Source organism: Rousettus aegyptiacus, unplaced genomic scaffold (genome assembly GCF_014176215.1).
Source record: "Rousettus aegyptiacus isolate mRouAeg1 unplaced genomic scaffold, mRouAeg1.p scaffold_m13_p_7, whole genome shotgun sequence".
NCBI classification, from domain to species: domain Eukaryota; kingdom Metazoa; phylum Chordata; class Mammalia; order Chiroptera; family Pteropodidae; genus Rousettus; species Rousettus aegyptiacus.
In genome coordinates, this window is record NW_023416310.1 from 13,664,863 (window position 1) to 13,673,647 (window position 8,785).

The window sequence follows — 8,785 nt, forward strand, 5'->3', positions numbered from 1 at the left end:
CTTTAAAAGGAGCTTTGCTTCTTAGTTTAAGTGGTGTGTACGCAGGTACTCACTATTTTATTCTCTATACTTCTTTGAGGGCTAATATTTCATAAGGTTTAAAGAGTTAAAGAAAAATAAAATCAAGGTCCAACCAAAATAGTTCATTCCAGAACCCACATATTAACCATGACACTACTTATTCTTATTTTTGTGCAGTTAAGAAAGGTTTAGTCACTAAAAGAAATCTCATAGGAAGAAGTAAAATACCAATGGTAAAAAAGCAATGAAGTACTTGTCTGAAGAAAAACTCTCTAAAGGAAGTCACACTGGGGACACAAAATGGTCATATCACCATGCTCAGGAATCACGTGGGTAAGCAAAAGGACAGAACCCAAGTTGACCTTGGACTATAAAAGTCTGGTTTAGAGACAGCATGTAGGAAGAAGGTAGGTTTTGAAATCCAAGCTGGGTTGGCAGACTACCCCTGCTGTGTGGCCCCAAACAAGTGTTAACTTCTCTGAGCTCAATTTCCTCACCCATAAAATGCAATACCATACCTGGCTTCCAGAATTGTACAGATTAAAGAGCAGGCATTATCTATGAAAACCCCTTGATACATAGTAGCCTCAAAATAAATAAGAGTCATTATTGTTTGCACAAGACAGTCTCTCTCTGGCAAGTGGAGACAGAGCAGGGAGAAAGAAAATTTTAAAGGAGGGAGTTAAGAGACTAGAAAAAGAAGCCAGGAATAAACTTAAATGGTTAGAGGCTGAAAAAGTCCTTGTAGAGTCTCAGAAGTACCAAAAAACAATTTTTTTTTTTTTTTTTTTTTTTTTACTGAGTAGTATTTCATTATAGTGAAGCTTAGTTACAAGAATATTTTGGTTCGTTCTTGGGTTTCAGCACCAAAAAAAAAAAAAAAAAAGAATATTTCCTGTTTGACTGTCTACATAATGTTGTTAATATGCAAACATTTAAGATTAAAATGTGCTTTCTTTAAAGGTTCCTTTTTTGTTAAGAATGCATTAACAAGTAAATCATAAATAATATATATTCCTCTCCATTATCTGCAACTCAGAAAGATCTGTCCTCATAACATATTAAAGAAAAAATGATGGTAGTTTCAATGAAAGCCCTTGATAAAATTCAACACCCAATAAAAACACAAACCAAGAAGAGAAGAAAACTTCCTCAAGTTGACAAAAGACATCTACCGGAAGTATATGATATCTCATAGGGAAACGCTGGAAGCATTCCCATTCAGGAAAAAGATAAAAGTGCCCATTATCATCACCGCTATTGACTTCTGTACTGGAGGGTCTAGGCGTCACACTAACAAAGAAAACAAAATAAGTAGTATAAAGTTTAGAAAGAAGCCTGGCCAGTTAAGTCTTCTAATCAAAGCAGCTCAGTAAGTAGACACTTTGATGCATCCCCTCCACTTCAAATAAACAATAATAAAAAAAAATTTTTAAATGTACTTTAAAAACGACTTAGGTTCAAAACAAGATGAACCTCCATATGGACCAGAAACAGAACCAGATACACAAAACTGTGAGCAGGACTGAAGCTACCGAGTCCAGAAGCAGCTGTATATTTCCCGTGGGGCAATGGTGACAGAGAGTAAAGGACCTGGAGAAACAGGAGACCTCCCAGCCAGACTCACTGCTTAAAGCCAAGGATGAGGCTGGAGCTGAACGGAAGCTAAAAAATACTTCTGCCAGTCTCCGCATAGAACTAAGGTTTATACAATGCTCTGAGCTTTAAAAGGGGGAAAAACACAGACTCATGAAAGGAATTGAACCAAGACATTCACTTACTCTGTGAGCAGATCTAAAATAGCCCCAATTATCTCAAAGAGCAGGACCCCTGACCCACCATTATCATATCGTATTCTTGATTAGAGTCCAGTAAGTCAATGAAAGGACCGGAAACATCACCAACCAGAGAAGTGCAAGCACAGAGATAAGAAAAAACAAGCCAAAAGCTTTCACACTCAAACGAATCTGTAAGTCTATACCTCAAAACATATAAAAATATAATGCTAGGAAAGATGACCAACAAAAGCAAAAGTGAGAATATGAATTCACTCCAGACGAATTTTACAGAATAGCTTGACAAAGACTTATTTTTGTAAGTACATTTAGGGTGCTAGAATATAATTTTTTTTTTAATTATTGGGAATGCAAAACTGTACAGCCACTTTGGAAGATAGGCAGTTTGTCACAAGGCAAAACATATTCTAACCATACCATCTAGCAATCATGCTCCTAGGTATTTACACAAAAGAGCTGAAAACTTATGTCCATACAAAAATCTGCACATGAATATTTACAGAAGCTTTATTCATAATTACCAAAAATTGGAAATAACCAAGATGTCCTTCATAGGTGGATGGATAAACAAACTGTGGTACTTTCATACAATGGAATATTATTCAGTGAAAAAAAGAAATGAGCTATCAAGCCAGGAAAAAACACACAGAGAAACTTTAAATGTATAGTGCCTAAGTGACAAAGACGAGTCTGAAAGGACACAATATTGTATGATTGCAACTATATGACATTCTAGAAAAGGCAAAACTACAGACACAGTAAAATGAACAGTGGTTACCAGGAACTCAGGAGGAGGGAGGCAAGAACGAACAGGTGGAACACAGGATTTTTAAAGCAATTAAATTATACCGTACGATACTGCAATGACATTACATGAAATGTCATGTAATGACAATGATGCATGACATTATACATTTGTCAAAACCCACAGAGCTGTGTGACACAAAGAGGAAGCCTAATACAAACCATGACCTTAAGCTAATAACAATGTATCGATATTGATTCATCAGTTTTAATAAAGGTACAGCACTAATACAAGATGTACAGGAAACTGCACATGAGAAAGGGGGGTATATATGAGCTCTTTTGTACTATCTACACATTTTGATCATATTCAGTTATGTATATAAGTTTTTAAATTATCATGAACAGTTCTACTTCCGGGTATATATACAAAAGAATTGAAAGCAGGGACTTGAACAGGTATTTGCACACCTATGTTCACAGCAGCATTACTCACAATAGCCAAAATGTGGAAACCACCCAAGAGTCTACCAATGAATGAATAAACAAATGTGCTATATACTTACAATGGAATAGTATTCAGCCATAAAAAGGAAGAAAATCAACAAATGTGACATTATAGGTGAATTCTGGAGATATTATGCTAAGTGAAATAAGCCAGACACAAAAGTACGAATCTTGTATGATTCCACTTATGTGAGGTACCAGAGTCATCAAATTCATAGAGACAGAAAGTAGAATGGAGGTTGCCAGGGGCTGAAGGGAGCAGAGAACTGGGAGTTAGTGTTTAATGGGTACAGAGCTTCAGTTAGGGAAGATGAAGAACTTTCTGGAGACAGATGGTGGTGACGGCTGCACAACAATGTGAATGTACTTAATGCCACAGAACTCTACACTTAAAAATGGCAAAAAGGTAAAACTGATGTATATTTTTCCACAATAAAAAATGATAATAAAAAGTACTGAAAACTGGTTATCCAAATTGAGGCGAAAAAAATAAATCTCTTCATTATACCATATAGAAATTCCATACAGAAAGCGAAACTCATTTTAATTTTAGAAGAAAATATAGAAATATATAATTCATACCCTAAGGTAGAGAATATTTACTTCCAGATACACACACACACACACACACACACACACACTTTTTTAAGGGAAGTTTTTTAAATAAATGTAACATTAAAATTTAAAACTTGTATACAACCAAAGACCCTGTTAGCAAAGAGAAAATGTAAGCCTCAGAATGGCAAGATGCATTTACAACACATACATCCATCGAAAAATTAGTATCCAGAGTACCTTAACTGTCCCTCAACTGAGTGAAGGATACATAACAGTCACTTCAGTCTACAACTGAACACCACTCAGCAGTTAAAAATAAATGAACCAGATCCACAAAGAGCACCATGGTTAAATCTCCATCGATTAAAATTTTAAAGGTGCACCCCTTTGACCCAGAGAGTCTTACTTTTCATTCACTGCAGCAACGTCTGAAACTACAGTATAATATATACTGTACAAGAAACTGTGTGGTCGTAGCCAAGAAGAATCAGGTAGATCTGTAGGTTTCAACATGGAAAGATCTCAGACATTCTGTTAGAAAATGAGTTGCAGAACAATGTGTACGGAATCGAGCATTAATGTGGGGGGTGGGGGGGTGGTGGAGGAAAGTCTGTATTACCTGTACATAGGTGACAATGCAGAGACAGAGGCTGGGAAGGATCACAACGAACTGACAACTGCGGTTTCAGTGGAGAAGGGAGTGGGCCAACGGGGCTTTTATGCCGTCTGTACTGAGTGGTTTATAAGAGTGAGCACTCACGAGCCATGTGCGGAGTGCAGTACCGGGCCAGTGACTGTGCACGACACAACCCCAGAAGCTGCCATTCTCAGGGGCTCTGCCGCGAAGGGCGCCCTCTAAAGCCGGGCAGTGTACATCCTGCACAACTGGACACCACAACCTGGATGCTCGGGTAATCACAAATCAAACCAGCGTGTGGGAACCTTCCGGGGTGATGTGAATTGTTCTGACTGGGATAGTGGTTGCCAAGTATACGCATGTTCAAAACTCATCCAAATGCACACGGACATCTCTCCATTTTATTATATGTAAACTATACACCGATAAAGTTAATTTCAAAATAAATATAAGTTAAATATATGAATAAAATATCATTGGGAGAACCTGAAACAAGGCATCCAAAATGACAGGACCAGAAACGAGAACTGGTACATGCCAGCTGGTTGCACTCGGAAGCACACACGGTCACGCAACTAAAGAGAAATGAACTTCATTCCTCGAGGCTACTACACGATTCCAAATTTGGATTACTATTACCCTTATTTTTTACATAAGGAAACAAAGGTCCTGAGAGACTTCCAGTAAAGACAAAATAGAGGGCAACTTGGCATTCCATTGGTTCTAAGTCTAATTTTCTAACTAAGCAGGAATTTTGTCTCTCACCTACAGTGGACACTCGAAACCCTGCCAGCACTGCTTGGACTACCTAATCCCCTTCGGAGGGAATGCCACTTAATGTACGATAAAAATCCTCACAGAACTCATAAAAGGTCAAGGTTTAATTTGGCAGACAAAGTAACCTAACAGGCACTGCAACCCGGGGAGCTGAAACGGCAGCCTGCAGCTAGAGTCCAGAAACCCAACCAAGGCCAAGAATGGGCGGAATTCCAGTTCTGGCAGAAGAGCAGAGACACGTTCTCTTCCTATGGACCCACGATCCAAGAAACACGCTAAAAGTGGAAAAATAAAATAAAATAAAACACGAATGTTCTCTAGACAAAAGTACTCTTCTTCCTCGTGTGATAGAAAAGAGAAGGACGGGAACGGGGCGACCTGAAACAATGACCAACATGCAACGAAGACATGAAAGTGGCAGCATGGTCACAGGAAACCGTCACTCTATCTATCACCTTAGCCATTGTTTTAAACGCCCAGACCTGAGAACCTGGGTTACTTTACATGGAAAAAAAAAAAGAACTTTAGGAACAGGGGAAGTCCATCAGTCATCCCTAACGGCAGAGCGATTACTACTGCTCCATGTAAAGCACAGCGAAACCTTGTTTGGTTCATTCATTCATGCAAAAAATATTTCTTGCAGGACTTGTAAGAGTCAGGCACTGCTCTTGTCACTGAGAAGTTCGCAGTGAATGGTGAACAGTCAAGGAGTCTAATTCTAGTTGGAAAGGAAAGGAACTTATTTGCTCTTTTCGATTTTTCCCCCTTCTCTGCCTTTAAATGTTGCCCAAAACAGGATTCAAAACTTTCAGTTTCTCCCACAAGCGTCTTTGACTCTCCTGCTTTATCCCCAAAACATAGCAATGTATGGCGCCAATTTCCCAAAATTGGGGGAAAAATGAAAGAGACCTAAAGTGAATAAGGTATGAGACAAAATTCAATGCTGCTCTGAATTTTATACGCACACTTTCACAATCGAATTGTCAGAGCCTAAACAGCAAATCATGGTTGTGTTTTACACTATTTTGTGGCTTCAGTGCTGACCACGGTTCTCTATCCACGGTAGCTAATCAATAAACGTCTGCTAAGAATGCTGGAAGAGCTTCCTAATCCCAAGGCCTGGCGGAGGAACTGAGCAGCAAGCAGAGCTGCATCCTCCATCCTCTCGGCACACCTTCCTATCAAGGGTGACCGGTGCACAGGTTCACTGTTACGCGCCTCGGGAAAGAGTGTCTGGGGGTGATCTGGAAAAAAACTCCCTTCCCTCTGCCAGGGCCTGCCTGCCTGCCTCACCTGCCCTCTGCCAGGACCTGCCTCCTTTGCCCCCTTCAGCACCTAACGCAGAGCCTCCTCCCAGCGAGCCACGCTCCAGCAGCATCAGCCCGGCGCCCGCACCCCGGCTCCAAGCCCGGCGGCCAGAGCGCGCTCGGGACCCCAGAGACCCTTCCCCGGCCCGGGGCTCAGAGCCCGGCGACGCCTGCCCGGGGCTGCGCTCCATCCCCTTCGCTCGCCCCTCTAGGGCCGGGCATGCTGCGCCGTCTTCCCTCTTCGGGAGCGCGGTGCAGCGGCCCCGACTCCCCGCGCGCTGTCCCCGCCGCTCCCGGCCCTGCACCCCGCGCAGGCTCCCGAGGACCCGGCGCTGCGCGGACTCCTTCCCGCTCCTCGCGGGCGCGAGGCTCCAGCACCGCGCACCTTCCCTGCAGCCGGCGGCGGACCCCCACCTTACTCACTTCCCGTAAGGATCAGGGGGCGTCGAGAAGGTCTACGGCGGCCGCAGCCTCTCCTCCGCCAGCTCCGGCCCGGCGTCCGCGGCCGAGGCGGCAGCGGCGCCCGCTCAGGCCGCGAAGCCGCCCCCGCAGCGAGCGTTCCCAGCGCCCGGCTCGCGCCGCTCCCCCGCCCGGCACGCGCGGCGAGCCCGCCCCCGGCGCGAGGGCGCGAGGGCGCGAGGGCGCGAGGGCGCGAGGGCTCCAGGCTGCGGCGGGCACGCGCCGCCGGCGCGGGCGCGCGGCTGGGGGCGGGGCTTCCGCCGCGCGGGGCGGGGGCGGGCAGGCCGGCCGGGTTCCCCTGGAGCCCCGCCCCGCGCATCCCGGCGGGACCCGCCCCCCCGGCTCGCCGGCCGCTTTCCCCGAGGGCGGGGGAAACTTGACCCCTGTGGCCGTCTGCCGCACGGGCCGGCGGAGGTGCGTTTCAGCTCCGCAGGTATTTTGCCGGGCCGGCTGGATGCTCCGCCCAGCTTGACTCCAAGGTAAAGAATGCAAAGAACCACCCCGTGAATCATGCATCCGCGCCTCGAGCGGGAGATCCTGCCCTGAGTGATTTTTCCAAATTAATTCAACTCAGCAAGCGTTTACTGAGCGCTGACTCCGTGCCTAGCGCTGTACCAGGTGCAGTGTGGGTACACCGTCACGGTTACGGTCCCTGGTCTCGAAGAGCGCATAACTTAGTAGAAAAGCAGCCGTGTAAACAAACCTGTCCGGTGACCGGTGCAAAGCCAAGACACAGACAGATGCTGTGGAGAGCAGAAGAGGAAGAGATTACTTGCGCTTGAGCCAGGCGAAGAGGTTCCTGGAAGAGGTGGCATTTGTGTCCAGCCTTGAAGGAAGAAAAAGACTTCTTAGGAGAACATCAAAGGCTAGAAAAACGACTCGGGCAAAGAAACAGAGGTGTATCATCTCACAATGAGCTTTTTGTTTTAATATTATCCATTTTTGATAGAATCTTTTCCAAACCGTGTGAAACATAGGAGGTAATTCCAAATCAGGAACAGCTAAGCTTCTTTTTTTAGTGGCTCAAAGAATCGTTTTTCCCAGCATTAGTTAAGGCTCAAAACGGCAGTGTCCTTTAAGGACTATTGGTGTGAGTGAAGGATGTTTAATCCCTAAACGAAGAGCCCCAAAGTCAGTAGGCTCTGAATCTGGTTTTTCACTGCTTTTTGGCACCTTATGGTATGGCAGATCGTGCCACCTCCTGCTGCTGTCTGCCTGCCTGCCTGCCTGCCTGCCTTTAGAACATCCTCTTCCTCCTCCTCCTCCCATCTTCCTATTTTTAAACTCCTGTGGTAATGAAAATGCTGGTAATCAACTTTGTTAAATAAGAATGAACAGGTTCCTCAAAAAAAAAAAAAAGCATCACCTTTCACGCAGGAACTTTGCAACTGTTTTTGCATGCTTGGAAGGCTTTTTCACTTGTAGGCAGAGTCTTAACTATGTTTTGAATATGTTAAGCTACTCAATACAGGTAAGAGACATCCTGTTTACCAGCACTATGGAGAAGGCATTGAAAAGGTAAAACATTGAGCCTGTCCTTTGGAGAAAATATGTGTGAATGAGGTAAAAATGTAAATATTGTTTACTTACTTGCCCTATTGACTGAAACCAAAATAATTTCAAAATGTATGGAAACCTGTCACAGCCATTCTGGGAATTAGGGGCTTTAAGTACATTCACATTAACATCTCTCCATCTCTGCTCTATATTGCATCACCTCCCATGTCCTCAGAAAACTTCTTTCGAAAGCATTTCAATCACACTCCTCATCTCACTCCTCAAATCATCAACTCCTCTTACCCACTTATCATTTTCCTTCACTATCTATTCATGTTCAAGCTTTTCCTGTCCTAAAGAAAAAGAAAGAAGCCCTCTGTCATTCCAGATTGTGCTCTAGTTACTGCTCCCTTTGTAAAGTTCTTCTCAAACAACTTGAAAGTAGTTTATCTCTGCCAACTCAGCAGCTTCGTGCTCCCCAC

The 8,785-nt window shown here is 44.0% G+C and overlaps 1 protein-coding gene across 16 annotated transcripts in view; it reads right to left on the reverse strand.

Annotated features, from left to right (window-relative positions):
• Positions 1-6,957, reverse strand: part of DTNB (dystrobrevin beta) — a 178,459-nt gene extending 171,502 nt beyond the window's left edge. For 5 of the 16 annotated variants that reach the window (XM_016121733.2, XM_036223988.1, XM_016121726.2 and 2 more), the window contains exon 1: positions 6,771-6,939. The gene's annotated coding sequence lies outside the window, so the exon portion shown is untranslated. Of the gene's footprint in view, positions 1-6,761 lie in introns of all 16 variants that reach the window. The other 11 variants (XM_016121737.2, XM_016121736.2, XM_016121727.2 and 8 more) reach the window with 5 other exon arrangements.
• Positions 6,958-8,785: the final 1,828 nt, after the last annotated feature.